Source organism: Giraffa tippelskirchi, chromosome 6 (genome assembly GCF_054371585.1).
Source record: "Giraffa tippelskirchi isolate mGirTip1 chromosome 6, T2T-mGirTip1v1.2.pri, whole genome shotgun sequence".
NCBI lineage: Eukaryota > Metazoa > Chordata > Mammalia > Artiodactyla > Giraffidae > Giraffa > Giraffa tippelskirchi.
The window spans coordinates 43,888,327-43,913,106 of record NC_137280.1 but is presented as its reverse complement, the minus strand read 5'-3'; the positions used below and the strand labels follow the sequence as shown (position 1 = coordinate 43,913,106).

Below are 24,780 nucleotides of genomic sequence, written 5' to 3'. Positions count from 1 at the left end.
GCAGTGAAGCCACTGCCAACGACCTTGAAATGCTGGGGTAAAATCTTGAAGGACCTTGAATGTCTATGTGCAAATACAAGAAAATTTAGATTTTAAACTAGTAGTGATGGAAAAAGCATTGAAGATTTTTTAGCATATATTTTATGTTACAATGTCCACTCTGAAACTTAGGGTTACGGATAGGGTAGGAGGTGGAATCAGTGAGATTCAACTCAGGGAAATCTAGAAAGAGGCTAGTGCAATAGTCCCAGCAACAGTGAAAGCCTGAGCCAGGGCTCTAGGCATAAAGGGGAGAGATGTTCAGGACTGAAAGATTAACTGGGTGCGAAAGGGAGGAATATAAAATGAACCCAGGCTTTTCTGGCTTCACTGATGGGACAAAAGATTGTACCGTTCACCTACACAAAATCTAGATATTTTCACTCAGAGCTGAATGATGAATTCAGTTTTGTGCTTTCTAGGTTCTGATTAAAGACATGGAATCCTGGAAATATGCCATGTGAAAAATCTGAGACAGGGTCAAGGACAGAATGGTGGAGTTTTTGTTGTTCAGTCGCTAAGTTGTATATGACTTTGCAATCCAATGGACTGCAGCACACCAGGCTTCCCTGTCCATCACCAACTCCCGAAGCTTACCCAAACTCAAGTCCATTGAGTCAGTGATGCCATCCAACCATCTCACCCTCTGTTGTCCCCTTCTCCTCCCACCTTCAATATTTCCCAGCATCAGGGTCTTTTCAAATGAGTCAGCTCTTTGCATCAGGTGGCCAAAGTATGGGAGTTTCAGCTCCAGCATCAGTTATTCCAATGAATATTCAGGACTGATTTCCTTTAGGATTGACTAGTTTGATTTCCTACAGGCCAAGGGACTCTCAAGAGTTCTCCAACACCACAGTTCAAAAGCATCAATTCTTCAGCGCTCGGCTTTCTTTATAGCCCAACTCTCACATCCATCGGTTCAATTCAGTTGCTCAGTCATGTCTGACTTTTTGCGACCCCAAGGACTGCAGCATGCCAGGCTTCCCTGTCCATCACCATCAAGTCGGTGATGCCATCCAACCATCCCTCACATCCATACTCACATCCATAGGGTTGACTGGTTTGATCTCCTTGTTGTCCAGGGGACTCTCAAGTCTTCTCCAACACCACAGTTCAAAAGCATCAGTGGTGGGGTACTCCAGACTTAAAGATTAGAGATGATGTCCTCAATTCTGAATAGATTCCAGGTCCCGCTCTAGATGATTTAGAAGGTTCAGGTGAGGCTTAAGAATCTGTTTATAAAAAGCTCTTCAGGGGATTCTGATTAACAGCTAGAGCTGAGAACCACAAATCAAGTCCCACCCTATTCCAGGAAAGAGCTGGAGCCTGAGATTCATGTGGTGGAATGACTTTCCCAAGGTCACAGAGCTCCCTAGAAGCTAAATGCGACTCAGATTCCCAATCCACAATCCTTTGTCTGCAGGCTCACTTCTGCATTTAGATTTGATTGTCTTTGTCTTATTTAGATTTCAAAACCACTGGGGAAGGTCTGCACTTCCATCTACTGTTTGTAAAATACGAAGTTATAATAGCAAGTCTGACTAAGCAGCAGATCTCGTGGACTGAGAGAGAGTTGTCTCTCACATGTTCATGCCACTGGTTTCCTAACAATTCTATCTTTCACAGCACTCCTATTTGTACAGAGAAAACATAATCAGTGACTCAGCCTCGATATTCTGCTAGTGGCTTTTTGCAGAATCTGGTCTTGGACCTAATATCTTCGTGTATAATCTAGACCATGGGAGAAAAAATATTGCCTCTATTTTTGTGGAAGAGAAACAGATCCAGAATCTGCAAGTCCCTAAGAATTTATGGATGATGCAGAAATAAATTCTGGTGATGCTAGTGGTAAAGAATCCACCTGCCAGTGCAGGAGACACAAGAGACACAGGTTCAATCACAGGATTGGGAAGATATCCTAGAGAAGGAAATGGCAACCCACTCCAGTATTCTTGCCTGGAAAATTCCATGGACAGAGGAGCCTGGTGGGCTACAGTCCTTGGAGCCGCAAGGAGTCAGACGCAACTAAGCGACTGAGCACACAGGCAGAAATAAAAGACAAGATTGAGGTGTTTAGCAGAGCTGCAATCTCATTGACTGGGGGAGACCTTCCGTGAGTACCAGGATTTCTCTTTTGTTCTTCTGTCCTTTGGGGCACGTATCACCCTTGGAAGGAATCACAAGAACGTGACTTGCTTGCATCAAAGAAATGGTAGCATAGCAATGTGCATCACTTCTAGATGGAATAAACATGGCAAACACCTCCGTTCTCCATGCTCTGTGACCCTGCCCCAGCCAACCTGGAAGACTTGAGTTGAGGTGGTGGCACAACAAGATGGAACAGCCTGGACCATGGAGTGGCTCTGATGGTCAGAGTCCTCTGATGACCAGTGTAGGAAATGCAGTATGAGTGGAAAAGAGAACTCAAAACTATGGTTTTGAGTCATTGAGATTTGGAGATGATTTGTTTACAGCAATATAATTTAATGTAATCTGACTAATGCACTGATCAACAGAAAATGTGAAGCAGGCAATGAAAAACCCAAACCCTGAAGTGTCACAAACGGAAAGATCTCTGCAGGCTACAGTGGTCCTAGAAAGCAATGCTGATCGACTGAAATAATGGGACATAGACCGGATGCAGTTCAGCAAAAAAAAAAAAAAAAAAAATTCAGGATTATGCACTTGGAGTTGAAAAGGGAACATGTTCAAAGGCAAGGTGCCAGCCACTCAAAGGCAGTTGGCTGGAAAATTAGAAGTATAGCTTTAGTGGATAGCCAGCTGACCGGGAGGAATTGTCACAACCCTGCAGTTCTGTTGATTGAAAAAAAAAATGCAAGCAGAGAACTGTGGCAAATGAAAAGCATGTCTGTATCATGAGGTAATTGCTACACTGCTCTGCACAGATCAGAAGTGTAACGGAGCTGGGCCAGCTCTGGTTCTCCATTGCTCAATGGGATTCAGAGAATGTGGAGAGAGTTCAGAGAAAAGCAAAACAGTCATTCAGTGACCAGCAAAGAAGGGCTAAAGACCTGGGATTATTTACCCTAAAGAGAAAAAGCTTCAGGGTCACTTGAGAAGCATCAGTGCTGAACACAGACTTCAGAAGAGCCATGGCATAGAGGATGATGGCTGTGTTTTCTTTGTTGCCAAGAACACAAAAAGAATGGGCTTATTAATGTTAAGCAAAAGGAAGAATTTCCTGACCCCAAGGCTTGTTTGACACCAGATAGCATGGGAGATTTCTCTCTGGAGAACATGACAAAGATCAACGTTCTTTTGAAAGTCATGGATTCCCTGGGTCCTTCCTGAAGCGAAGGGATGGAAGGTTCACCATCTTGCTTTTCTGCCATCACCCAGGTGATGGATGATGTCCACTGGGGTACACTCCCATGGGCATGCTGATGTTTTACACAACTCCCAGTATGCTACTGGTGGCTGCACTTTTCCTTCTCTCAAGAAAACATCAGAAAACAAGAGAGAGCCGTATTGTGATCAGGATCACTGTAAATCCTCTTTTTTAAAAATGGCAAATGTGTCAATTTTTTAAACTCTTCTTTGTAAAAATAACCTGTGGTGTGATGATTCAACATTTATTTAACAAATGGTAATTGAGTGAGGGGTGTGTGTGTGTGTGTGTGTGTGTATGTGTTGGGTAGGGGATGTCTAAGGCTAACTCAACATGCAGTTACGATTCAGTGCAATACATGCTATTATGTGGAAAATGTGAGCTGTTGTGAGACCAGGGGGAGGGGTTGACTAGGTGGTACTTGAAGGTCCAGGGAGGACACCAAAGAAAGGCATTTATGAGCTGAAGTCCACAAAGGGAAGCAGAGGAAAGTTGGTCAATAGAGGAAAAAAGGGAAGAAAGCAGGAGAAAAAGCCTGTGTGAAAGCCTGGAGGCTGGACACATCTGGAGGAACAGAGAAATGGGAAAACACCTTAACACAGACCTGGGGTTGAGGAGAGTGGGTGATGACAGGAGACAAGGTAGGCTTGCAGGAGCAAAGGCACTTGGAGGTCCTGTCTGCCACGTTCAAAGGCTTAGTTCTCAGGAGAATCATGGGGCCAGCGAACTGTGTTATGTGGGGATGGACATGATCATGTTGATATTTCAGAAAGTTTACATATTTTTCTGGCAACTGTGTAGAAAACTGATTGTTGGAAACACTTTAAAATTAATCTGGCCTGGATTTGAATCTATGTTCTATATGATTCAGTTCAGTTCAATCACTCAGTCGTGTCTGACTCTTTGCGACCCCATGGACTGCAGCACACTAGACCTCCCTGTTTATCACCAACTCCCGGAGTTTACTCAAGCTCATGTCCATTGAGTCGGTGATGCCACCCAACTGTTTCATCCTCTGTCATCCCCTTCTTCTCCCACCTTCAATCTTTCCCAGCATCAGGGTCTTTTCAAATGAGTCAGCTCTTCACATCAGGTGGCCAAAGTACTGGAGTTTCAGCTTTAGCATCAGTCCTTCCAATGAATATTCAAAACTGATTTCCTTTAGGATGGACTGGTTGGATCTCCTCGCAGTACAAGGGACTCTCAACAGTCTTCTCCAACACCACAGTTCAAAAGCATCAATTCTGCGGTGCTCAGCATTCTTTATAGTCCAACTCTCACATCCATACATGACTACTAGAAAAACCATAGCTTTGACTAGACAGATCTTTGTTGGCAAAGTAATGTCTCTTCTTTTTAATACGCTGTCTAGGTTGGTCATAGCTTTTCTTCCAAGGAGCAAGTGTCTTTTAATTTCATGGCTGCAGTCACCATCTGTAGTGATTTTGGAGCCCCCAAAAAAGTCAGCCACTGTTTCCACTGTTTCCCCATTTGTTTGCCATGAAGTGATGGGACCAGATGTCATGATCTTAGTTTTCTGAATGTTGAGTTTTAAGCCAGCTTTTTCATTCTCCTCTTCCACTTTCATCAAGAGGCTCTTTAGTTCCTCTTCACCTTCTGCCATAAGGGTGGTGTCACCTGCATATATGAGGTTATTGATATTTCTCCCGGCAGTCTTGATTCCAGCTTATGCTTCATCCAGCCCAGCATTTCCCATGATGTACCCTGCGTATAAGTTAAATAAGCAAGGTGACAATATACAGCCTTGATGTACTCCTTTCCTGATTTGGAACCAGTCTATTGTTCCATGTCCAGTTCTAACTGTTGCTTCCTGACCTGCATACAGATTTCTCAGGTCAAGTGGTCTGGTATGCCCATCTCTTTACGAATTTTCCACAGTTTGTTGTGATCCACACAGTCAAAGGCTTTGGCATAGTCAATAAAGCAGAAGTAGATATTTTTCTGGAACTCTCTTGCTTTTTCGATGATCCAACGGATGTTGGCAATTTGATCTCTGGTTCTGTATGATTAGCTGTAAAATTTTTGGCAAATTAATCTTGTTGAATCTCAGTTTCCTCATCTGTAAAACAGACATCATAATGTCTGTCTGGCAGTGTGTCTCTGAGGATAAACTTAAGAATTGTATGGAAGAGGCCTGCCTGATCCTGAGGTGAGTGCTCAATGAACTTTGGCTCCCTTCCCTATGAATTTATAATCAATTAGCAAATGATAAAGTTATTTGACACAGTGCAGAATCAAACAATGTTTTTCATTTGTGAGTGATTATCGCAGGGGTTGGGCTTCCCCGGTGGCTCAGTGGTAAAGAATCCATCTGCAATGTAGGAAATGCAGGGGACTTGGAAATTCCCCTGAAGGAGGAAGTAGAAACCTGCTCCAGTATTCTTGCCTCGAGAATCCCATGGACAGAGGAGCCTGGCAAGGTACAGTCCATAGGGTCGCAAAGAGTCAGATATGACAGAGCAACTGAACACACACTTGCTCACATCACAGGGGTAGTTTCTGGAATCCTCTGGACACGTTAGAGATCAGACTAGGTTTTCCTGCAGCTCTTTAACCATCTTTGTGGTTTTTTGTAGAATCCTCTCCAGTTTTTTTTTTTTAAATTCCTCTTCAGTTGTGGAGACCACAGCTAGATTAGTTGATGGAGAGAAGTTGTGATTATTAGATCAACATCTTGTAGTCACTCTCACTGATGCCTAGCCATATAAACCCAGTCAGCTGGTCCCAGCTGACCAATAGGTTGTGTTCCAGGAGTTCAATAGTATGTGGGTTGTTTGGAACATAGAAGGCCTTTCCCATTAGAAACAGAATTATAGATAGTGACTTGTTTCCGAGGCCAGTGCGTAAAAATCTACTTAATGCACACACAGCTGCACCAGGACCTGGCGATAACAGTCACTCAAGCCCTTGATTTGCCTAAGTCCCAGTGGGACTCCTAGTGCCATGGAGCCCTGAGAACCTCTGAACCCTTGCAACCCCAAGACCTCTGAGGGAAGTAAGAAATGGGCTGACAGCCTTTTCGGAAACTATAATTTGCAACATTATTTTGAAGAACACTTCTTTGAAGTAGACTTTTACCTGCAATTGTGGCTATTAGCATATAAGCAAGTAATCAAGAATTACCTTATGATAAGGGGCTTCCCTGATGACTCATATGGTAAAGTATCCACCTGCAATGCAGGAAACCCAGGTGCAGTCCCTGGGTGGGGAAGATCTTCTGGAGAACGGAATGGCTACCTGCTCCAGTATTCTTCACTGGAGAATTCCATGGACAGAGGAGCCTGGTGGGCTACAGCCCATTGGGTCGCAAAGAGTTGGATACTACTGAGCGACTAACATACACACACACTCCTTATGATAAATACACCTACAATATGCTGGACACTATTCCTAAATCTACCTTAGTTATCTTTAATCCTCATGATAATCTTATAAAAAAAAGACTCTTCTCGTTTTGCTGGTGTCTTGAGAAGATTTTGCATGGTCCTGGAACAGGCAGGTAGAAGGTGGCGAGAGTGATGTGGGAGCCAGGCATACATGCAAAGCTGAGAGCTTTTCACTGCACAACACTGCCTCCCAGTGGAGTGTGCTTGACACATACCCCAGAGTCACTAAATCAACCACGTATGATCTCCCCTTGAAGTAACAAGTTCTTCATTCATACATCCAACAAAGAATCTTTGAGTGCTTCCAATGAGCGAGGCCTTGGGAACGCAAAATCAAATTAGACTTTGTGCTCTCACAGAGTAGTTGAGAGGAACAAGTAAAGCAAAGGAAAAAGTAAATCAAGGGTTGAAATCAATGAGACAAGAATATGATCAAATTAAAAAAAAATTACCCAGAAACCCAGAAGAGAAATTAATCAGACTAGGGTGGTTGTGATGGTAATCCAGAAAGGCTTCCTGGAGAAGGTGAGATGAGCTGAGTTTTGAAGAATGAGTTGGAGTTAGATGTAAATCTAAAGACAAAGGGTTGAAGGATTGTCCTTCTATTCAGAAGGAACAGCATATTTAATGCACAGGGACACTGAACACATCAAAAATATGTCAAGCAGGGATTTCCTTGGTGGTTCAGTAGCTAAGACTCTGCACTATCAATGCAGAGAGCCCAGGTTTGATCTCCGACCAGGGAACTAGATCCCACATGCTGTAACTAAGACCCAGGGCAGCCAAGTATATAAATATAAAAATAAATATCTTTAAATATGTTAAGTATTTCTTTGACCCATCTGTATGTGATACGTCAGTGCCATGCAAACATGGAGTAGCTGATAATTTACCTTGTGGGACAGTAGGCAAGTGAAAATAGCATTTATTATAGCTGTTTGTAAAAAAAAAAAATTATGTATTTGGCTATGCTGAGTCTTAGTTGCAGCATGCAGGATCTAGTTCCCTGACAAGGGATCAAACCTGGGCCCCCTGCATTGGGAGCACAGAATCTTAGTCACTGGACCACCAGGGAAGTCCCTATTATAGCTTTAATTTGCCTTTATTTCCTAGTGATGTTTTTAGATCCTTTATATATATAAGTATGTATACATGTATTTTTTCTGTGAACTATGTATATTTTATTGATTTCTCTATTGGGCATTTTTGTCATTTAAATATTTGATTTGCAAGGAAATGAAAACACTAATTTGAAAAGAAACCTGTACCCATGTTCACTGCAGCATTATCGACAATAGCCAAGACATGGAAACACACTGTGTCCATCATTGGATGAATGGATAAAGAAGCTATGACGGAAAATTAAAAATCAATGGAAATACAAGGTGAAAAATAAAAAGAGAGGGAAATCTTGCCATTTGTGACACATGGATGGAACTTGAGGGCATAATGTTAAGTGAAGTAAGTGAGACAGAGAAAAACAAAGACAGTATGATCTCACTTACATGTGAAATCGAAAATAAAAGCAAAAATAAAAAGATCTTGAACTCATAGACACAGAAACAGATAGGTGGTTGCCAGAGGCAGGGGGTGGTGAGTGGGCAAAATGGGTGAAGGTAGTTGAAAGCTACAAAGTTCCAGTTATAAAATAAATGTCACTGGGATAAAACATACAACCTAGTGACCATGGTTAATAATACTGTGCTGTATATTTGAAAGTTGCTGAAAGAATAGATCTTAAAAATTCTCATCACAAGAAAAATATGTGTATCTATATATAGTGATGGATATTAACTAGATTTACTGTGGTGGTCATATTACAATATGTACAAATACTGAATCATTATGTTGTACCTCTGCCACTAATACAATGTTACATGTCAATCATACCTCAATTAAAGCATTGATTTGTAAGAGCTCCCAACTCATTGTATGATCTTTTTTATCTTTTGATTTTTTAAAAAATCCTTTCCTAAAAACCTTCCCCAACTTGGACTATTTTTTAAAAATTAGGTTCTCTTTTTACCTTCAAATCGATCCAGCTGAAATTTGGTCCAGTCAGTGTAAGCAATCTGGTAGTGATGCCACTATATTTCCCATCCTGCCTTGCAGCTTTTTGCCCTCAAGACTGGGAGCCAGGTGCCAGGCTCCACAGGTGAACCTGGAGCAGAGATGGGCTTCCCCTCACGTGATAGGAGTCTAAGAAAGCTGGGACCATACATATGGGCTGCAGCTGGGAGGTGGGTAGTCGTTCACTCTGGCAGGATGGAGATGAGAGCAACTCAGACCAAGGAGCTGAGAGCAACTCCAGATCCAAGTCTAAGCTGCCTGTTGCCTCTTCACCACGTGTCTCCAGCCCCCCGACTCCATTTCTGTTGAATGAGAAAACCTGGTCCTTGATGCAGGCAGCAATAAGCCTGCTACAGGAGAGTGAGCTCACAGAGAGCCAACCACACACACACACACACACATCCCTCAACAAACGAAATAAACAAAACAAAAATTCCAAAGCACAAGACAAAAATTAACACTAAGGAAACCAACACACGGAAAGGGGGAGAGATAAATTCAGAGATTGAGATTGACATATATGCACTACTGTATATAAAATAGATAACTATTAAGAACCTACTGTATAGCCCAGGGAACTCTACTCAACACCCTGTAATAATCTGCATGGGTAAAGAATCTTAAAAAAGAGTGCATCTCTGTATATGTATAATGGGTTCACTTTGCTGTACACCTGAAACCAACACAACATTGCAAATCAACTATACTCCAGTAAAAATTAATTAAAAATAATAGTTCAATAAGGGTTTAGACAGGAAAATCAAAATATGTTTTTATTTATTTTTTTTTATTTTTATTTTTTAGTTCTACCAGTTTATTGCTACCAACCCATTTCCCTCCACCCTCATGCACGCGTGCTCAGTCATGTAACCCCATGGACTGCAGCCCACCAGGCTCCTCTGTCCATGGACTTTTCCAGGCAAGAATACTGGAGTGGGTTGCAAAATATGTTTTTAAAATCAATAATTCTATATTTCCAAAGCAAGTGACATTTAAAATTTGTAAAACAGAAAAACAAACAAACAAACAAACAGAAAGCTGATACACTAAACAAGATAATTTAACTACTAAAAAAACCCAAAAAACAAAACGCTGGCAGCCTTTCCACCATAATCTCTTTTCAATCTATGAGGACTTGTCTCATTGTACCTTCAGCTGTTCTCACTCACTCCCCAGATAACTAAGCCACTTCTCTGCTCCTACCCTCCTCATCTCCATATGGCATTACACTTCCAATATCCTGAGGAGTCTCCCTCCCCTCCTCAACCCCCCAAACCCTTGGCCGTTTGAAAACCCCTACACCCTCTACCTCATTTGTGAATGCTCCCCTTAGCTTCTTGTTCTAAACTTAACATGGACACCCACCCCCACAGGTCGCTGCTACCCAATCATTCTCTTCCCAACCCCCCACTCCTGCACCCTGGTACTCCTGAGCCTGAAGCTGTCTTCCTCTTTCCTCATTGATGATTCCCCTCATCCTGCCTAGATTCATCCAGCTCTAACCTCATATCATCAGACTATATCACCCACTATCCACAACCCCTTGGGCAGTATTATCACTTGGTTCAGTAATTGGAGCTCCCAGCTCACTGTCAGTCTCTTCAAGCTCATTCCCGTCTTGGTTCTCAGTGATTTTTAACATACACACTGATGATCACTTCCATACCCAGGCCTCTCAGAATCTTGAGCCCCCCATATCATCTCCCCTTCCCCATCTGCACTTACCTCTGTGGTCATTCTCTAGACTTTCTCGCTACCAGTCACCACCACCCCTCTAGGCACTGCACTCTCTGAGTGAGACCTCCTGTCTCTCCAGCTCACTTTTTAAACCATTGAAGTATGTGACATATAACATTATATTAGTCACAGGTGTACAACACAATGATTTGTACATTTGTACAATGATTTGTATAGCATGATAATATATACATAATCATTTGTATATATTACAAAATGATCACCCCAATAAATCTAATTGACATCTATTACCACACATAGTTACAATTTTTTTCCCTGTGACGAGAACTTTTAAGACTCATTCTTTTGGCAACTTTCAAAACTGTAGCCACTATGCCGCCCGAGACATCCTCAGGATGTATTTATTTTATAACTGGAAGTTTGTGCCTTTTGACCCCTTTTATCTATTTCACCCATACCCCATCCCCCACCTCTGTCTGCTCTCTGTATCTAATGAACTTGTTTTTTTTTTCCCCCAAGATTCCACATATAAGTGAGACGTGTTAGTCTTTGTCTCTCTCTCTCTGACTTATTTCACTTAGCGTAATGCCTTCAAATTCCATCCATATTGTCCCAAATGACAAATTTTCTTCCTGTTTTATGAATGAATAATATTCTATTCATTATTTCTTTATCCATTCATCCACTGATGGTCACTTAGGTTGTTTCTGTATCTTGGCTATTTTAAATAATACAGCTATATACATGGAACATACAGCTATATATATGGAAGTTCCAGCTCACTTTTCCTAGAAACTCAACCCCCATCTTTTCACTGCCCCATTCTCCCCCATACCCTCTCTTCTTACACAAATTAAATTCCATAGTCAAATAGTATAATTACTCCTTTGCATGTACTGTCAATTACCAAGGCCCTTTCTCACTTATACTAGAAATTTAACCATATATTATATATTCTTTTGTGTCTGGCTTCTTTGCTCAATATTGTATTTATGAAATACTTCTTTTTGTTTGAGCAGTTTATTTTCATTCTGTATAGCACCCTGTAATATGAATACCCCACGACTTATTTCTTCATTATGTACTTGCTTTTGGCTACTGCTCCTGTGAACATCCTCCTACCTTCTGTGCATACATTTCTATTTGGAGTGGAATTGCTGAGTCACAAGGAATGCACTTCTTCAGCTTTAATAGGTGATGCTAAACTGGTTCATGGTGGTGGTACTAATTAATTTACAATCCCATTTGCAGTGTATGAAAGTTCCGGTGGCTAGCATCCTTTTTTACATTTGTATTGTCAATCCTTTTAATGTTAGCCATCCTGGTGAGATTGTAATTGTGTAACATTGGGATTTTAAATTTGCACTTCTTTGATTAAGGAGGTGAAGCACTTTCATACATATTTATTGGCCATTTGGAGAACACTCTTGTGAAGTATGTGGACTTCCCTGATGGCTCAGACAGTAAAAGCATCTGCCTACAATGCAGGAGACCCAGGTTCGATCCCTGGGTTGGGAAGATCCCCTGGAGAAGGAAATGGCAATCCACTCCAGTACTCTTGCCTGGAAAATCCCATGGACGGAGGAGCCTGGTAGGCTACAGTCCATGGGGTCGCAGAGAGTCGGACAAGACTGAGAAACTTCTTCTTCTTGTGAAGTATCTTGCCCATTTTACCAGTGGGTTGTCTGTGTTTTCATGTTGATTTCTATGAGTTCTTCATAGGACTGTGAGTTAAATGTGTTGCAAATAACCTCTCCCATTCTGTTGCTTACCCTTTTATTCTCCTGCTTTTTTGATGAATAAGAAGTCTTAATTTTAGGGAACTCTCATTTATCAATCTTTTCCTCTGTGGTTAAGAGTCTGTGGTTTTGAGTCCTATTTAAGAAATCTTTTTCTACCCTGAGGTTATGAAGTTAATCTATATTCTCTTCTAGATTTATTTTGTTGCCTTTCACATTTGAGTCTACAAATATTCTGGAATTTTAATGTAAGGTAGTATTCAGCTTTATTTAATTTTTTTCTATTTGGAAATTGTCTCAGAGCTGCTTGTTGCACTGTTACTCTTTGTGACGTATCATACCTTCGTTGGACTTCCCAAGTGGTGCAGTTGTTCAGGAATCCACCTGCCAATGCAGGAGACCGTTTGATCCCTGGGTCGGGAAGATACCCTGAAGAAGGAAATGGCAATTCACTTCAGTATTATTGCCTGGGAAGTCCCAGGGACTGAGGAGCCTGGTGGGCTACAGTCCATGGGGTGGCAAAGAGTTGCACATGACTGAGCGACTGAGCATGAACACACACGCATGACTTTGTCGTGAACGGCAAGTATATAGACGTGGGGGGCTGTTTCCGTTTCATTTAATAAGGCTTGTTTTTATAAGAATGTACCCATTTCATTCAAATTTTCAACTGTGCTGTGGTGAAATTGTTCATAACATACTTCTGTCTTTTCAGTGTCTGAAAGATCAATAGTGATATTTCCCTTTTCAAATTTGACATTGGTAATTTGCCTTTTTTCCTTTTAAAATCAGTCTCACTAGAGATTTATCAATTTTGTAAGTATTTTCAAAGACCAATTTTTGGCTTTTCCATTCTTTTATTTTAAACTTTCTGTATCCTTATGTTATAAACATAAAGTTGAGCATACATATGTCTATGTATGTGTCTATCTATCCATATCTAATAGTCTAGGATCAAATTATATGAAGAAAAAATATGCTTATATATCCAGTTTGTAATATATACATGCAAATTAAATGCCTCAGTGGGGTAAAAAATTACAGTACTATACAATCTGTGGTTGGTTGAAACTTGTGTTGTTTATGGGTCAACTGTAAAGTAATATAAGAAAGACACTTAGAATGGGACACTGACATGTAATAAGCGCTCAGTAAATGATAGCTGATCTTTTGAAATTCTCTTATTTTTAGTTTTTTGCTTATATTTTGTGCTAGTCGTGTTGTCTTATAAATAGCAAGTCAGTGAGTGTTGTTTTTAAAATGTGGTTTGGGAATTCCCTGGCAGTCCAGTGGTTAGAACTCAGCATTTCACTGCCAAGGGCCTGGGGTTTAGTTCCTGGTAAGGGAACTAAGATCCCACAAGCCGTGAGTCACAGCCAAAAAGAGAAAACTGTGTTTTTATTAAAAATAAACACCCAGAAAGCACACAAACTGTAAATTGATGGATATTCATAAAGTGAACAGAACTGTGGAAACAGCCTTCAGATCAAGCACACCCAGAAACTCTCAACTTGCCTCCTTCCAGGCACTGGCCTCACCAAGGGCACCATTTCTAAAAGCATAGATGGCTTCACATTGTTTTGAACTTCATCTGAATGGATTTATATAATGTGTGCACCTTCATGTCTCGGCTCTTTTGCTCGTTATGTTTGTGAGACTCGTCCGTATTTGTAGGTGCAGCTGCACTTGTTCACTCATTGCTGCATAATTACCTCATCATGTGATGCAGCACAGTTTAGCTTTGCAAGGCTCTTGAGAGTCCCCTGGACAGCAAGGAGATCAAGCTAGTCAATCCCAAAGGAAATCAACCCTGAATACTCATTAGAAGGACTTATGCTGAAGCTGAAGCTCCGATATTTTGGTCGCCCGATGTGAACAGCTGACTGTTGGAAAAGACCCTGATGCTGGGAAAGATTGAGGGCAGAAGGAGAAGAGGGCATCAGAGGATGAGATGGCTGGATGGCATCACCAATACAATGGACATGAACTTGGGCAAACTCCGGGAGATGGTGAGGGACAGGCAGGCTTGGCATGCTGCCGTCCACGGGGTCATGAAGAGTCGGACATGACTGGGCAACTGAACAACAACAAATATGGTTGATAGTCTTTTGGTCTTTCTTGGTTAGGACTATCTCAAATGATGCTGCTGTGAACACTCTTATGCATGTATTTTAGTGAACCTCATATGCATTTTGGTTGGGAATATTCCTTGAGATGGAATCACTGGCTCACAGGATATGCATTTTTTCAATTTTACAAGGCACTGTTAAACTGTTCTACAGAGGGGCTGTACCAGTTTACATTCCCACAAACCTTGCCTTTTAATAAGAGTTTGTAATTGTCATAACTGTTATGACCAATGTCATGTTATTTTGTGGTTTTGTTTTTGGTTTCTTTGCTGTTCTTTTATATTTAGTTCTCCTTTCAGTATAAACAGAACTTGGTTTTGCTTGCCTTTTGAAATAACTTGGAGGATAAAGAACCTGTTTTTAATTTTACTAATGGTTACTATACAGCAATTCACAATCATTGTCACAAGTTTGTCTAATTATCAAAATTACAATAAAAACAATTATGCTTTTCATGAAAGGCAAAGATTGCAATGCTTTTGCTCCCTTCCCTGAGCCCTGTCTTCAAGAAATTAATGTTGTGTCATAAATTCTATCATCCAAAATTTAGCCCATCAGAGAGGTGCTAATTTGAAGGGCTTGATATTGGCCCATATTAAATTGATCCAATGGCACAATGCCATTGACCTTGAATGCTGTTGTAAGAAAAGCTATGAAACTCCTGATTGTAATTATGAGGATCTTGTTCATTGCATTACTGTGTTTTCCCAGCAAGGCATTGTTCCCAGATCTCGGAATCAGAAATTGTGCTTTTAATGAGCATGTGGCTTATTTTTACCTTACAAACCCAGATATTTTCCTTTTTATAACACTGACTTGTAGGAAATTTAGAATATATTGGGCTGGCCAGAAAGTTCTTTCAAGTTTTCCCGTAAGTCAGGAAAAACCCAAATGAACTTTTGCCCAACCCAATATTTTATTTCTCTATGTTTATATTTTTGAAAACAATATTATACTCTTTTGGAAATGAGACAAAATATGAATCAGTGCGGCAGGGCAAAGATGGCTTCCATGTCAATGGTGGTTATCTCCAGGGAGAGAAGTGAGAATGAGAAAAATAAAAAGTGAAAACAGCTTATTCATTTGCATTATTTAAGTATGAATTTGTGTGTTATTGGTATAATTTTAAAAAGAAATATGTGTACATTGAAAAGAAAGGAACTAAGGGCAAACACATGTAGGAGCTGGGGTAGAACTCCCTAAGACATGAAACCATATAGAGATGATAGAGCAATCTGACCCAAAATTTCAAAACTTTCTCTCTAGCAAAAACACTAAAAACAAAGCCCCAAAATCAGTAGACTACTGACCGACAACATTAAAAACAAATGTTATAGACAAAGATGAATAACCTCAAAATATAATGAGCTTCTATTAATCAAGAAGAAAATGAGAAAGAGCTAATAAAAATGAGCTAATAGGATATAAACAGGCAATTCACTAAGAAGAATGATAAAGGTCCTATTAACACATATTAGTTAAACTAATAAGTTAAGAAATAAAGAAATGCAAATCAAAAATAGATTTTCTGTTTCAGTCTAAATTTTTCACTTATCAGATGGGGAAATATTTAAAAAATGCATACAACTGATGTAGGTAAGGGGGAAAAGGGCATGCTATTGATGGTTATAAAAATAGCACAGCCTATGGGAAGGATAACTGTGTACTATATGAACTAACAATCCCATTTTTTAAATTATTCTACAAATACACAAAGATGCATGAACATATATACATATATACATGCATACAGGCAGGCCTTCACAGACTTGCACTGCAGTATTATTTGTAGGAATACAGATAGTAGAAGTTATTTAAATGATCATTTTGGGAGAAATGTATTAATGAAACACTAAGCATCTAATTCCAGAAAAACATCTACTTCTGCTGTATTGATTATGCCAAAGCCTTTGACTGTGTGGATCACAACAAACTGTGGAAAATTTTTAAAGAGATAGGAATACCAGACCACCTGACCTATCTCTTGAGAAACCTGTATGCAGGTCAGGAAGCAACAGTTAGAACTGGACATGGAACAACAGACTGGTTCCAAATAGGAAAAGGAGTACGTCAAGGCTGTATATTGTCACTCTGCTTATTTAACTTATATGCAGAGTATATCATGAGAAACGCTGGGCTGGAGGAAGCACAAGCCGGAATCAAGATTGCTGGGAGAAATATCAATAACCTCAGATATGCAGATGACACCATCCTTATGGCAGAAAGTGAAGGAGAATTAAAGAGCCTCTTGATGAAAGTGAAAGAGGAGAGTGAAAAAGTTGACTTAAAGTTCAACATTCAGAAAACTAAGATCATGGCATCTGGTCCCATCACTTCATGGCAAATAGATGGGGAAACAGTGGAAACAGTGCCTGACTTTATTTTTCTGGGCTCCAAAATCACTGCAGATGGTGACTTCAGCCATGAAATTAAAAGACGCTTGTACCTTGGAAGAAAAGCTAGACCAACCTAAACAGCATGTTAAAAATCAGAGACATTACTTTGCCAACAAAAGCCCATCTAGTCAAAGCAATGGTTTTTCTAGTAGTCATGTATGGATGTGAGAGTTGGACTGTAAAGAAAGCTGAGCACTGAAGAATCGATGCTTTTGAACTGTGGTGTTGGAGAAGACTCTTTAGACAGCAAGAAGATTGAACCAGTACATCCTAAAGGAAATCAGTCCTGAATATTCATTGGAATAACTGACGCTGAAGCTGAAACTCCAATACTTTGGCCACCTGATGCGAAGGACTCATTTGAAAAGACCCTGACGCTGGGAAAAATTGAAGGCGGGAGGAAAAGGGGACGACAGAGGATGAGATGGTTGGATGGCATCACCAACTTGACAGACATGAGTTTGAGTAAGCTTCAGGAGTTTGTGATGGACAGGGAAGCCTGGTGTGCTGTAGTCTATGGGTCGCAAAGAGTCGGACACAACTGAACGACTGAACTGAACTGAACTGAAGCATCTAATAACAAAAATATGGTAGTTTTATCTATACTGACCAGAAAAAGCCCACAATATGTTAATCGTGGTTGAATGAAAGAATGAGCAGATGGAAATACATAACCTGAATGAAAGCTCAAGTGGATGAAAACTAGATATTAAATAACCTCTGGGCACAGAGGGCACCAGAGGGGGTTCTGGCTTCTTCCACCTTCCTTAGGGTTTGACAAGAAGGCAGTGTTGTCTTAAGTTTCCCAGGTGGTGCGGTGGTAAAGAATCCTTGTGTCAGTGCAGAAGATGCAAAAGATGCAGGTTCGATCCCTGGGTGGGGAAGATCCTCTGGAGTGGGAAATGGCAACCCACTTCACTTCTTACCTGGAAAATTCCATGGACAGAGGAGCCTGGCAGGTTACAGTCCCTGGGGTCTCAAAGAGTAAGACTATAGGACTACACCTTTGCAGTCTTAAAGGGGCACTGGCCCTTCAAGATTAGCATGGGGCTAGTTTGCCTGAGAGGATTATAGTGTCCTAGGGGTGTGTGTGTGTGTGCATGCATGCGCACACGTGCATGCACGCTTTTGTAAGAGCTTTGTTGCCTGTATCTTTGTTTGGGATCGGGTTGTGAATTGGGTTCTGTTTTTACTTGCCACTCTTCCCCCTCTCTGAGACCACCAGTAAGGACCTAGCACCTAGCCAGGGAAGCCAAACAGGATCTTGAAGAAAAACCAAAACTCCCCCAAACCAGTAAGGCTCCCTCTCCCCACAAAGACTGCCTCCACATTTCCTCTTACCATTTAGAAGTAAGTACAAAATGTGTTCTCAAATCTTGTACTGTCCCTTCCATTCTGGATCTGCTTCCAAATCCCCAACTCTGATGAGAGGGGAGCCTGAGTTCTCAAGGTGCAAGGGCACCAAGAAAGGAGTCGGGTATCTGCTTCTATGCTTGGGCATGATCTAAACCTCTCCTGGTCTGTGTGGTTGGACTACTTTTCTCCACTTCTCATTGCCAATGACTCCATAGCTCATGAGGAGCCTGGCAGGCTACAGTCTGTAGGGTCGCAAAGGGTCAGAAACGACGGAGCCACTAAGCACAGGACAACACAGCGCAGGAAGGTCCTAGGAAGTGAGTGGATGCAGTTAACGAAAGACGTAGGGAAGCACTACCTATGTCTCCTGGCCCCTCTGCACCCCTCACCACACACCCTTTAATAAGATACACAGGTAACTGGGCCTCACGTTAGCAGGAAAAATAGTTTGTTCCCCTTCAGATTTGACTTAACATTTTTCAAGCTCCTTTTATTATTTTGTTCCTTCTACCCTTCCTGTTTCTTATTTTTTAAAAAATAGTCTTTTTTTCCCCTGATATCCTAGAAAATAGACCCGGGTTCGATCCCTGGGTTGGAAAGATCCCCTGGAGAAGGAAATGGCAACCCACTCCAGTATTCTTGCCTGGAGAATCCCATGGACGGAGGAGCCTGGTAGGCTACAGTCCACGGGGTGGCAAAGAGTCCGACACGATTGAACGAATTCAATTTCACTTTCACTTTCCTAGAAAATAACCAAAATAGCCTATGTGATTTCACCATAGGTAAGGAAGTCCTGACCTCAAAATGTATTGTTGAATGAAGTCCTGCACATGAAATAACCTACAAGCTTCTGCCAACAGCAAACATACCAAAATGAGGCTACAGAACGTATTTCTTGGAAAACCAAAGGAAGAAATGGGCAAAGCCTGTTTCTTTTCTCTGCCCGCCTCCTGTTGCCTAATTCTCAGTTTTCGTGAGGTCTTTGGAAAAGGGCAAGATTCCAGAGTCGTGGGCCTGTGCTTAAATGATCCTGTTTTTCATGGCTCCCTTTCTTCTCTTTAGCTTCTCTCTCATGGATGGTGCTCACTTACTACATGAACCGTATTATTACCAAATGACATTCAGTGGAGACACCACATATGCCTTTTCTGGAACAAGCTGTAACAAGAGTCTAAAACATGACTTGTGGTTCTCAAAGGGTCTGGTCAGTGTCTCAAAGGGTCTGGTCAGTGTCCATGCACTCTTCCTTGGGGAGGTTGAGACTTGCTGTGTTTGAAGAGTGTTGGGTCTTTCTCGAAAAAACTTTGGTTCCACTTGCTAGGTTTGCAGGATGATTACAGAGCAATGGGGTGACAAGTGAAAATGAAACCCTCTATTCAAAACACAATGCGGGCCACTCCTCATACCCCAGCCAAACAAGTTCTATCAGAAGGGAAGTGTGTTTGGCTAAGCAAAATGGGGATGTGGTGGGCAAATGCAGGGGAGAAGGAGACAAGGAGATGGTGAGGGAAAATGGAATGAAGTTTCTGTGCCCTCAGGGCTCCTGATTCTCCACAGCTTGGAGCTTGTGTCCAACACCGTGGCCTGTGGTTCCCCACTCCCCCGCCCCTGTCGACTGGGCTGTCCTCTCTAGACCCTGTCACCCTCACTCCCTCCAGGCCCCCTCATAGCTGGACCCCTTCTCACGGATGTTGTGGCCAAGAAAGAACACACAGGGCCTTTCTGGATAATTTTCAGGAAATAGAATGTAAAAAGTCAGTGTTTTAGTTTTTAATTTCCCTTCAAGAAAACTCACTGGTGGAGGCCTCCTCCAATGGTTGGATGGCTTAGATTTTCTCTGAGCTAATTAGATCTTGACATATATTTGACAAGTATTCTGTACTATTTTTTTCTTTCATTTCCAAAATTTTAAATCTAATTCATGGAACCTTGAATACAACAATGAACCAGCATGGAAAATAAATGCACTTTGAAAGTGGAAAAAGGGAGCCTGCTGTTTGATTTACATCATTTTGTTAACGGGTTAGTCAACATTTACTCAGAACCCTCTGGGTACAGAATGTAATAGGCATGTGGGAAAATTACAAAAGATATGGGAAGATATTTTTTTCTGCCTGCAAAAATCCAACTAATTCACTCTAATGGAAGACACCGACTAAAGACATATGAGAACAGCTAAGAATACAAATAAAGGGAACTGGTTGTGTCCACTAAGGACATGTTAATTTAAATTGCCTGTGAGTGCTGAAGGCTGGCTTAGACTTGCTGGCAGTGAAGTATCCCAGTTGGGGACTTTGTGGCATTTCCTTGGCGAAATCCATCCAATAGCAGGCTTCACCTTTCTTAGCAATCTAGGAGGAACCACACAGGTAAATGTGGCGAACTTGAAGGCTGATTTCCTAACCATAATATTGTTTAACCATAATGATATTACAGTGGCCATCTTTGGATTTATGCCAGAGGCTTTGTAACTATATCAGCTCAGGACTCTTCTATTTTCCTTAGAGTCAGAAAAAGCAGACATGACACTTGGCTCTGAAGACATCAGTTGTTCATTGTTCAGTTGCTAAGTTGTGTCCGACCCTTTGCAACCCCATGAATTGCAACATGCCAGGCTTTCCTGTCCTTCATTATCTCCTGCAGTTTGCGCAAACTCATGTCCATTGAGTCAGTGATGCTATCTAAACACCTCATCCTCTGCTGCCCTCTTCTCCTCTTGCCCTCAGTCTTTCCCAGCATCAGGGTCTTTTCCAATAAGTCAGCTTTTCGAAACAGGTGGCCAAAGTATTGGAGTTTCAGCTTCAGCAGCAGTCCTTCCAATGAATATTCAGGGTTGATTTTCTTTAGGATGAATTGGCTTGATCTCCTTGCTGTCCAAGGACATCAGTGATACCACCCAATCCTTCTGTGCCTCCTTCTGGCCAGCTCTCTTTTTGTGGACTTCTTGTAAAGTCAAGTGTCTGCTCTGGATAAATAGGACTTTCAAGAGTGTGCTCTGCTTTTTCAAAGCTTTCTTATCTGTGTTTCCTGCTGGCAGAAATCTGGAAAGCTGCCAAGAAACTGGCCAAAGCCTCTATTTTGAATGAGAAAGTCTACAGGGTAGGTCCAAGCTCCCTTCTGACTCATCAAGAGTGTTTCTGGCTCCTTTTGAGAACTATCAGGTTTAACTGCCTGTGCTTTTGAGCCAAGTGCCTTTGAGGCCCACTTATTTTCTTGGGCTCCAAAATCACTGCAGATGGTGACCGCAGCCATGAAATTAAAAGACGCTTGCTGCTTGGAGGAAAAGCTATGACAAACCTAGACAGCATATTAAAAAGCAAAGACATTACTTTGCTGACAAAGGTCCATCTAGTCAAAGCTATGGGTTTTCTATAGTCATGTATGGATGTGAGAGTTGGACCATAAAGAAAGCTGAGCACCGAAGAATTGATGCTTTTGAACTGTGGTGCTGGAGAAGACTCTTGAGAGTCTTGGACTGCAAGGAGATCCAACCAGTCAATCCTCAAGGAAATCAGTCCTGAATATTCATTGGAAGGACTGACGCTGAAGCTGAAGTTCCAATGCTTTGGCCACCTGATATGAAGAAATGACTCATTGGAAAAGACCCTGATGCTGGGAAAGATTGAAGGCGGGAGGAGAAGGGGACAACAGAGGATGAGATGATTGTATGGCATCACCGACTTGATGGACTTGAATTTGAGCAAGGTCTGCGAGTTGGTAATGGATAGGGAAGCCTGGAGTGCTGCGGTCCATGGGGTCGCAAAGAGTCAGATACAACTGAGCAACTGAACTGAACTAGTGGCTCAAAATAAAGCATGTCAGAGCACCTGTGGGGAAAGACTGATTTTTTTTTTTAATCCATCACAGAACAATGTTTTGGAAAATAATAATAAACTACTAGGAAAATTCAATTTTTAAGAAAGCTCAAAGACTACTAAACACAAGTTTAAATCTCTCTCTCTTTTTAGATTCAATACACAAAAACTATTCTGTCAAACTTCCATAAAAGTTCTAAATATTTACTCTGTTTCTAAACTTACCTTACTGAAGATTTGTTACCAACAATTTGCAGGATGGACTTGGGTTCGATCTCTGGTTCAGGAAGCTTCCCTGAAGAAGTGAGTGTAACCCACCCCAGTATCCTTGCCTGGGGAATTCCATGGAGTCTGGCGGGCCACAGTCCATGGGGTTGCAAAGAGTCGGACACAACTGAGGGACTGAGCACAAGGTCCAATGTAACAGTGCTCGATAAATGCAGGGAGGAGGAATGAAATAATAAAATAATACCAATTACATGTGCTAGAAAATAAGCACATGTAAGCAGGCACCTAACCTGTAAGATTTAACAATATTGCTGAGAGTGTCCCAAGAAATATCACTTTCACTGGCATCTTCAAAGGAGAAAGACTTGCTGACAAAACAAGAGGGAAAATGGATGAAGCTTCCTTCCCTGGAACCTGCCCGCTATACACCTGCAGGCCACACTTCTCCATGAAGATGGCAGGAAAAGAAATACCTTGGAGATACGTTGGTGCCAAGGAAAATGGGTGGCCTGGCCGCTCAAGGCCTGGCATCAACGTCCTAAAGACCCCACCCTGCTGGCTTCCCCATCCAATGGCACATTTATCTTGGGTGGGCTGCTCTAACCAATGCCCCCTTCGCTCTTGGCCCTAGTGGTACTCAGCCTGGTAAGTATAATACTTCTCAGCTTCCAGGTAATTTTCTGAAGAGATGCCTTGCCTCCTCTCCTTCCATCCTTTTCTCCCTCTCTCTCTCACATTTGGTGGACCCCTTTACAGTACTTAACTGGTGGTTCAATGATAAAGCATCTGCCTGCCAATGCAGGAGACACAGAGATGCAAATTTGATCTATGGGTCAGGAAGATCCCCTGAAGTAGGAAATGACAACCCACGTCAGTGTTCTTGCCTGGAGAATCCCATGGACAGAGGAGCCCGGGGGATTATAGTCCATAGGGTTGCACAGAGTCAGACGTGACTGAGCCTGCACCTCTACTTTTCCAGCACTTACAGTGTATCATTGTATTTTTGTACATGGTTACTTTCTTCACACTTTTAGGTCAGTGAGGATCGGAAATCATACCTGTGACGTCTGTCCCTGTGGATTCTGAGCCTTGCCATGTTGCTTGGAACCAGGGCACTCATATCTGTGTGAGTGACTCCTCCTGGGCCTCAGCAACTACGCTGCTTATACAGGCTCACCTTGCTTTATTGAGCTTCCCAGATACTATGCTTTTTAAGAGTTGAAAACTTGGTACAACCCTGTGTTGAGCAAGTCTGTTGGGGCCGTTTTCCCAAGAGCATTTGCTTGCTCCTTGCCTCTGTGTCACATTTTGTCAATACTGGCAATATTTAAAGCTTTTTTAAAAAAATTATTGTATTTGTTTAGGTGATCTACGATCGGTGATCTCTAATGTTACTACTATGACTCACAGAAGGTTCAGATGATGCTTAGCACTTTTTAGCAAAACAGTATTTTCTACCTAAAGTATGTGCATTTTTTAGGCATAATGCTATTGCACACGTAGTAGGCTACAGTATGGTGAAAACATAACCTTTATATGCACTGGGAAAGCAAAAAATTCATGGGACTCTTTTAATTACCATATTCTGCATATTGCTATAGTCTGGAGCCTAACTCTGCGATCTCTCTGAGGTCTGCCTGTAATGGATTTTTTCCTCCATTTTCACTTGTAAACTTTTAATTCAGTGCACTGACTTTGATAGGGTGGAATCATGAAGCAACTTAATTTTGTGTTACTGTCCCTTCAAACCCACTCTGTGGGCTCCTTCTCTTTCTGCTAGTGGGGATGCACTTGGGCAGGTCCTATAGCTCGTCATGTCTGTTGTGGGTCATAAAAAGCCACTTGGGTCTCAAGAAATGACTTTTGTTACTAGTTACAGCCACTGCGGGGCCATGATGGAAGCTGTGAACATTTGCCCACCCCACCCCCAACCTGGGGTCTCACCTGGGTCCTAGTAACTGGGGATGTGATCACTCCCATCAGTCCCTGTAGTCAGGGTCTTTAGTGGGGATGGCGGCCTTGCTCTGGGAGCCCTGCACACAGCAGACTCGGGAAGGCCCTAGCAGGCTTCCAGTGACAGGGGCTGGGGGGCAGTGTCACTGGGCCCCCACTCTTTCCTGCACTTTTCCACTGTGGGTGTTCTGCACGCTGGCCTCAGGGTGGGGGTGGGGGGTGCGTTGCGGTGGGGTTGGGTGAGGTCAGTGTCTCTTCCCTCCTGCTGGGAGGGGTCCAGCACCTACCGTCCTGCGGGCTCCCTCTTGATCCTTCAAGGCCTTAGGTCCATAAATGGAAGTGAGGCAATGTAAAGTTGCCTAGCCCAGGCTCACTCTGCTAACTGCAGGACAGGCCAATACATTGGGAGGCCCAGTTGTTCGGGGGAAAGGAATACGACTTTAATTGGAAAGGGAGCAGATGGAGCAGATGGCAGACTAGTGTCTAAAAAACCCATCTCCCCTCAGCCTAACTCAGGCTCCTTTTATACAGAGGAAGGGCAGGGGGAAGGACCCACTGAGATGTTGACCAATGGCTGAGCAGGACTGCTAACGGTCTCTCC

The 24,780-nt window shown here is 42.1% G+C and overlaps 1 protein-coding gene across 2 annotated transcripts in view; it reads right to left on the bottom strand.

Moving 5' to 3' along the window:
* The window catches only part of NCOA2 (nuclear receptor coactivator 2), a 428,580-nt gene extending 403,901 nt beyond the window's left edge, over window positions 1-24,679 (bottom strand). For both annotated transcript variants that reach the window (XM_081501778.1, XM_081501783.1), the window contains exon 1: window positions 24,467-24,679. The gene's annotated coding sequence lies outside the window, so the exon portion shown is untranslated. The remainder of the gene's footprint in view (window positions 1-24,466) is intronic.
* Window positions 24,680-24,780: the final 101 nt, after the last annotated feature.